Below are 8,598 nucleotides of genomic sequence, written 5' to 3' on the forward strand. Positions count from 1 at the left end.
AAATGGTACAAACCGAATGCCTACTGTGCCTTTCATCAAGGGAAGGGACACGATACTGAAAGGTGCTTTAGACTAAAGCATGAAATTCAAGATATGATTAATAACGGAACGCTCCCAATCCCGGCCATAAAGCCCAACAACGTCACCAACCCCTTTGGGGACCACACTAACTTTGTCTCTACCGAAGATAGTGTTGATTACTCTCACTTGATTCGCCCATGTCGTCTAAAAGGGGTTTTAATCGGAAGAATATTCGTGGATTGCTCCGAATTCCTACCACGCTCGAGAAACGAGATTATATTCGGGGATTTTGTTATCGATTGCACTCCTTACATACTCCGGAGCGGCAATGAAATCAATGGCGTTTGGGCTGATGACGAAGATGATGTTTACCTCGTCAAAGGTGCGACAATCCCTCACACCCAAGAAGAAATCTTAAAAGTGAGGCAACATGCCCTAGAGTCAAACCATCTGACTAGATCAGGGCGCCCGTACCGCGTGGAGAAAGCTAAGGATATCCCGAACAAGACACCTCCCAAAGAGCCGGTAGTGGTCGAAGTTCTTGGTGAAGGGTCGACCTCCGAGGCTTCCCTCATCAAGCAACTCCAAAAGACTAAAGCCGACGTGTTTATCTGGCAACTTATCCTGAGCTCTTTCGAACACCGTCAGGCTCTGTTGCAAGATTTGATTAACATGACCGTGTCGTCAAATACTACTCCTGCTGACATGGTCACCCACATCGCCCAGGATCGGCCTCAGATTACCAACGCCGTGACATTTTCCGACGAAGATTTACCACCGTTCAGGCCCCGACATAACCTGGCCCTCTATGTTTCTACCGTGTGTCTCAACAAGCATATTCATATGACCTTGGTTGACGACGGATCGGCTATCAACGTGCTCCCTTTGAAAACAGCGCATATTCTGGGCCTGGAGAAGAATGACTTCATTCCCACTACACAGACAGTTCGGGCTTTCGATGGCACTGTGCGTCGAGTAAGTGGACTTGTCGATCTAGTGGTACAGACAGGGCAAGTGGAAAAGAAAATAAGTTGCCAAGTAATTGACATATGCTCATCCTTCAACTTATTGTTGGGAAGGCCTTGGATCCACACTACAAGGGCCGTAACATCAACGCTGCATCGAAAAATCAAGGTCCCACTCAATGGTAAAACCATCACTATCGACGCCACGCTAATTACTGTGGCAGGAGGAGACATTATTTCTGAAGTAAGGGTCGAAGCTGCCAATGACGCATGTGGTTTCGAGATTGTCAACATGATTGAGCTGAACTCCGAAACAGAGAATATGGATCTATACACAGGAAGTCATTCCTGCGAAGTGGTTCTCAAGACTGGGAAGTACTTCGGTTTCTCTTTATATCCTAGAAAGGAGGGTACATTTAAGTTGAAACCGGCAGTAGCCAAAGGAGTAACCTTCGGGCTTGGATATGAGCCCACTGGGAAAGATCTGCTGGAAAAGAGGGGAAGAACGATCGAAGATCGAGATATTAAAATGGGACCGTATCACCTAACCTTAAACGGTCACTTCGTGAGAGCTGGGGAAGAACTTCCCTGCATGGACTTCCCCGAACCTATCTTTGACCCAAAGAAGAACCTTATGGTCCCAGGAATCAAAGTATTCCAAGACTGCTACTACATCCCTGAAGATATTCTGACTGTGATGCCAGTAGGGACTAAACCAGACCCAATAAATGACGAGAAAGCCATGGGTCTTCTTTTCGGTGAAGAGAAGAAATCACCAATACCAAACGAATATTTGGTAAGCATGATCCTGAGAAGCGAGCGGTTCGACCCATCTACCCTCATCACCGACGTAGATCCTCTTAGGACCAACACGGGATGGCAGAAAACAATCAAGTAGACTGACAACAAGGGACTTCTTTTCAAGTTGACAACGGGAGAAGGAGAGATGTTCAAGCCAGATGATGTTTCCGATTCTGAGTCTGAGTCTGAGTCTGAGTTAGGTCCTAAGATTGAGTCTAAGGAGTCAGGTGTTGAAAATACCCCTCACCTAGCTTTCCCTTCCTATGCACCCTTTCCTAATGGTGGTATTCCGGGGCCTGTCTCGAATACCCCTATCTCGCCACTGAGCTCTGACCAGTTGGCTCAAATGTTAGCGCATTTCGCGCAATTTCAAATCAATAATAATATGAACCAGTTTGCTTACGACTTGTCTCACTTACATTGCAATTCAAACTTTGAAAATGACTGTTTTAATAATGACATTGTGACTGAGGTCGAGGATGAACAGTTGGTCGAAGAAGAAGAAGAAGAAATGGAACCACCTCTACAGTTGATAAAAGGGTTAGAAGAGTACGAACAGAAAACTTCGATCATCGAAGATACCGAAACCATCAATGTGGGTACAACCTTAGAACCGCAGGAGCTTAAAATAGGAACTACTTTAAGTCCCACCGAGAGACAAGGGTTCGTTGGGTTATTACATGAGTTCAAAGATGTTTTTGCGTGGTCCTACAAAGACATGCCAGGAATTAATAGAGAAATTGCAGAGCACAGGATCCTAATCAAGCCGGGATATAAGCCGGTCAAGCAGAAGCTCCGCAAAATGCACACAGATTGGTCTTTGAAAGTCAAGGAAGAAATCGACAAGCAACTCAAAGCTGGGTTCATCAAGGTGTCAGAATATTCGGACTGGGTGGCTAACGTCGTACCAGTGCCAATGAAAGATGGCAAAGTTCGGGTTTGTGTCGACTTCCGGGATCTAAACAAGGCAAGTCCGAAGGACGATTTCCTATTACCTCACATCGACATCCTGGTTGACAACACGGCAAATCACGCGTTATTATCCTTTATGGACGGATACGCCGGTTATAATCAGATCAAGATGGCAAAAGAAGACATGCATAAGACTGCGTTCAGAACGCAATGGGGAACCTATTGCTACACAGTAATGCCTTTTGGGTTGATAAACGCAGGGGCCACATACCAAAGGACCGCGACAACGCTGTTACATGATATGATTCATAAGGAAGTCGAGGTTTATGTCGACGACATGATTGTCAAGTCAAAGGAGCGTGATGGCCACCTTGGTACACTACGCAAATTCTTTGAACGATTGCGCAAGTATAACATGAGGTTGAATCCACAAAAATACGCATTCGGAGTCACATCCGGCAAACTGTTGGGTCACATCGTTAGCCACCGTGGCATCGAGGTGAACCCATCAAAAATAAAGGCCATAATGGAAATGCCTCACCCGAAAACCGAGAAGGAAATTCGAGGTTTCCTAGGAAGAATCCAATATATAAGCCGGTTCGTGGCAAGGCTAACTATGATATGCGAGCCAATTTTTAAGAAGTTAAAAGTCGGAGAACACGTAGTATGGGATGATCACTGCCAAGCTGCGTTCGATAAGATCAAAGAAATACTATCTTCCCCTCCCGTGCTCAGCCCGCCAAAAAATGGGTTACCACTTTTGTTGTATCTTACAGTTACGGATACTGTAATGGGGGCAATGCTGGCACAGATAGTTGATAAAGAGGAAAGAGCAATTTACTACATTAGTAAAAAGTTCTTGGAGTATGAAATCAAGTATACTCAGCTCGAGAAGACATGTTTGGCTTTAGTGTGGGCGACAAAGAAGTTACGACACTACATGCTCAGTCATAGTGTCTGCATCCACTCGAAGATGGACCCAATCAAATACTTGTTTGAAAAACCCGTTCTAAACGGAAGGGTGTCGAGATGGACTTTAATGCTTTCCGAATTTGATCTAAAATACGTACACTGAAAGTGATAAAGGGAAGGGCGGTTGCGAGACTTCTGGCGATAACCCGATAGAAGAAAAACGAGATTGTAGATACGTGGTCGTTTTCCGACGAAGATATCGTTCATATAGACAATGATACGTGGGACCTCTATTTCGATGGAGCATCGAACTGCAGGGGTTACGGGATAGGAGTGCTACTCATTTCACCAGAAGGTGAACATGTTTCCATTTCAATCAAGTTGGACTTTAATGTTACTAATAACGCGGCCGAATACGAAGCGTGCCTACTCGGTTTGCACAGTGCTCTCGAGTTAGGCATCAAAAAGCTTGTAGTACATGGGGACTCGTCACTAGTGATCAATCAAGTGGCCGGGACGTGGAAAACCCGAAGTGATAGCCTGGCTCCGTACCAAGCGAAAATCGAGGAACTAGAAAAGTTGTTCGCCGATGTCAAATACGTGCACCTCCCCCCGCAGATGAAAACCGGTTCTTTGATGCACTATCAAAGCTAGCTGCTCGATCAACATACCGATCATATGGATACTATGCCAATATGTGTCGAACGAAGATCATCACCGCTTACGTTAATGTAATCGGAGACACAGAGAAACCAAGGTGAACCTTGGTATCATGCTATTCTCGAAATTTAAAGAATCGGAGAGTATCCACCCGACATGGATAGCTGCGAAAGCGCTATTCGAATGCTAGCCGCTCGATTCGTTAGAACCAATGATGGACAATTGTACAAAAAGACCGCGCAAAATGTCCTTCTGCGATGCATAGACTCACCAACTGCAAAAAGAGTCATGGAAGAAGTCCATGACGGGTAATGTGGCCCACACATGAATGCCCATATGCTAGTGCGTAAAATCATAAGATTAGGGTATTATTGGACCACGATGGAGACAGATTGTCACGAATATGTCAGACATTGCCATAATTGCCAAATCTTTGCGAACATACAACACGTGCCACCATCACTATTGTATACTTTGACATCACCATGGCCTTTCTCAACATGGGGAATCGACATTATTGGAAAGGTCAACCAGTCTGGAACAGGTGGGCATTGTTTCATGCTAGTCGCCATCGATTACTTCACGAAGTGGGTAGAAGTGAAATCATACAAAGTACTACAAGCGAAGCAGGTAGCAAAGTTCATTCAGAATGAAATCATTTGCAGATATGGGGTGCCGCATGACTTCATTAGCTACCATGGCACTCACTTTCAGGCTGAAACTGCTGTGATACTTGAAAAGTATAAAATCAAGCACCACAAGTCGTCACCTTATCGACCTCAAACAAATGGCGCGGTGGAAGCCGCCAACAAGACAATCACTGTGATTCTCAGGAAAATGACCGACAATTATCGGGAATGGCCAGAGAAGATACCGTTCGCACTATGGGGATACAGGACGTCTATTCGCACAGCCACTGGAGCAACTCCGTTCTATTTTGACATATGGGATGGAAGCAGTTCAGCCCATCGAATTAGAGGTACCGTCTTTGAGAATCCTGTTAGAAAGTCAGGTCCTCAAGTCGACGGCCGCAGCCAGTATGATTCCTTGGTCATGCTCGACGAGCGACGGTTAAATGCGCTACACCATGTTCAACTCTATCAGAAAAGGATACAAAGGGCATTTAACAAGAAGGTGAAGCCTCGAGGAATAAAGGATGGGGATTTAGTCCTAAAATCTGTCCGCGCTTTACTACCAATTGACCCGAGGGGAAAATTCAAGCCGAACTGGGCCGGTCCTTACCTGGTAAAGAAAATATTATCGGGAGGCGCAGTCAGACTAACAGATCTAGATGGAAACGACTTCGCAAATCCGACGAATTTGGATCAACTGAAGAAATACTATCCTTAGAACTCATTCTCAATGTCGTGAAATAAAATTTTGAATTGCAGTGCTCGTGACCGAGTCTAGGCCGCGACACTTTTGCTTCGCTGCTTTTTGTGCGTTATAAACTGATAGTGTAGCGCATTTGTTTTGTGGAACTACGAGCTCGGTTTGATTCTGTTGATAACAGATACGTAGGCAGCTCTTTATAAGAGTACAACCGACCCTTCCTTTAATAAAATGAAATTTTATGCAGAAACTGGGAATCGTAATAAATAGTAAGTCTTATTAAAATCGGGCAATGCCCATTACAACCTTCAAAAAAAAAAAAGAAAAAAGACAGCCAGTAACAAATGATAAGTAGTAGTATTAAATAATAGATTGGAGTCGAAGGCTCCTACATCTTCCTTTTCCCTTTGCCTTTTGGGTCACGTGACCGAGGCTCCTGCGGAGGAGGGGTAGTAGCGTTCTGTCTAGCGCGCTTCTTAGGAGGGATCATCATTTCCTCCCGAGGGCCCAGCCTATCTTTTGCACTCAGGCGAGTGCCAAGTCTCCCTTCCAAGGCTGAGCCCGAGTGTGCCTTTGAACCCAACCGTTTCCACACACCTGTCGCCTGTGAGTCAGTCTTAGGAGTCTTCTCAGTCTTAGTTTCAGGTCCAGATGCAGACGAAAGATCGTTAGCGAAGAAGTCGCGACTGCTTCGGCCTTTGTCATAATATCGGATGTCGACAAGCTCATCCTTCCGACACAAGTCCTTACCTGATTCAGTCTTCTCTTTAAGCCACTTAGTGTAGGACGGGGACACCCAGGTAGTCTGAGGGAGCGCAGATACGTACCAAAGGCGCCTTTGGTGCCATCTTTCGAGCCAGTCATCACATATAGAGGGATGTAGCTCTCTTGCTCGTCCCAGAACAGCCTCGCACTTGGGAATTACTTGTCTACGGCCCATCTGACGCAAGATGCGGTCGGGTTAAATGTGTATAGACCTTTTCAAACCCAACAATTGCAAACGTCTGGTCTTATCATCTTCCGGAAGAATAGTAAAAGATTTGAGGCGAAGCCAAGGCATAAACCAGCAAAGAGGGCGACCTCCTCTTTCTGTCATCTTGTTTCGCCATCAAGCAAGGTCATTTTGATGCTCGTCTTCATACCGCTTAGCACGCATAGTCAGCATACGGGCGAGGTACGAGTTTGGCTCACGCGGCGGGGCAAAGAGCCAAAATCTCTAACAAAGCCACACCTGCAAAAAAAAAAAAAAAAAAAAAAAAAAAAAAAAAAAAACGTGAAAAAAAAAAGAAAACAAAAAAAAAAGAAAACGAAAAAAAAAGAGAAGAACGAAAAAAAAGAGAAAAAGAAAGAAAAAAAAAGAAGGAAAAAAAAAGGAAAAAAACGAACGAAAAAAAAAGAAAAGAAAAAAAAACGAGAAAAAGAGAATGAAGCAAAATCGTGGCAGAATGCAGCAAAATCGTGGCAGGATGCAGCAAAATCGTGGCAGAATGCAACAAAATCGTGGCAGGATACAGCAAAATCGTGGCAGAATGCAACAAAATTGTGGCAGAATAAAGCAAAATCGGGGCAAATACACAGAATTGTGGCAAGAATCGTGGCAAAATATAGATAAGTCGTGGCAATAACACAAGAATTGTGGTAAAAATCAAGAACGCGAAATCAAGAGGATAAGATTTTGTTACCTGCAATAGACGGGAGCATCCCGACCAATCAGCACCAAGGTTCATTTTCTTAGCATCTAAACCCCTGATGGTTTCAGCAAGAATAATCCAGGAAGGGTTATGTCCCGTCTCCATCTGAGACACAATAAACACAAGCTTCGCTTGTCCTACGCAAGTTGTCTTGTTCAACCTACCTTCGAAGGCATAAAGATGTAACATGATCAATCCAAATGCCCTGCGGCAGTACGTTGGCAGTGAAGTACTGTTTCGCAAGATGCAAAATTTCCGATGAATAGCAAGAAGGTTGACTTCGTCACCAGTAACTATATCCTCAGACTCCGTCCTAGAGAGGCCAAGACAGTCTAGATATATTCCACGCCACCCCGAATGAAATTTTGGTATAGCCGGTATAGCCTCAGCATCCCATCCTCTCAGGGCAGAAAACTCTTCCGGTAAAGGGCAGATCTCCCCCTCAGGAAAAGCAAAGACATGGTTACGAGGATCCCAATAGCTAAGGCAGTATTCTAACAAAGCAGGTTGAAGGCGGATCTGGCGTAAGGGAAGTAAATTGCGCCAGTTGAGCGGTCTTTAATTCTTGTCTCTCTCAGACAGTGAAGTCTGTCTCCCATGCTCGCATAGCACTCACTAGATTATCCATAATGATTTATGTTATTTGCACCAGTTTGGGAAAGCAGAATAATTTTTGCAGTGCAATTATTCCTTATATATAGAAAGTATAAGGGAAGGCAACACCAATGGTGACATCCCTAGGGTGGCGTTTTTTGGCCGTGTGGGCCTCGGGTCGCGCGCCTCTTAGGCCCGCCCCAGTTGACACCAGTCTTTAGCACGATGCGTCGGATTTTCGCTCATTCATCGCATCTTTTGGCACCATAATGGCCAATTTACTTTTCTACCCCCAACAAGTCAATAATCGAATTAAAACCCATGCACACTTACGGTTTTATTTTCCTCTTTTGTTTTACGGTAGCGGGCTGCGCCCACGTTGTTAACGGGTCATACAGAGTGTCTGAGTCGTATTTCATGCTCACCCATCAAGGTTCGATTTCAAACACCCATCAAGGTTCGATTTCAAAAAAAAAAAATTCAAAAATTCAAAAATTCAAAATTCAAAATTCTAAAAACTTTTTGCGAATTATGGATAGATGATCCAAGTAGTGGAATCTTTGTGGGTCGATGATCCAATCCTTCGAAATTTAAAAATTCAAAATTCAATTTTTGAAGGGTCGATGGCCCAACATTCCAAGTGATGTCAAATTCAAACTTCGGGTCGATGGCCCAGTTTTTCAAAATTTTCAAATTCAATTTTCTGGTCG

The sequence above is a fragment of the Silene latifolia genome, chromosome 1, assembly GCF_048544455.1.
Source record: "Silene latifolia isolate original U9 population chromosome 1, ASM4854445v1, whole genome shotgun sequence".
In the NCBI taxonomy this organism is placed as follows: Eukaryota; Viridiplantae; Streptophyta; class Magnoliopsida; order Caryophyllales; family Caryophyllaceae; genus Silene; species Silene latifolia.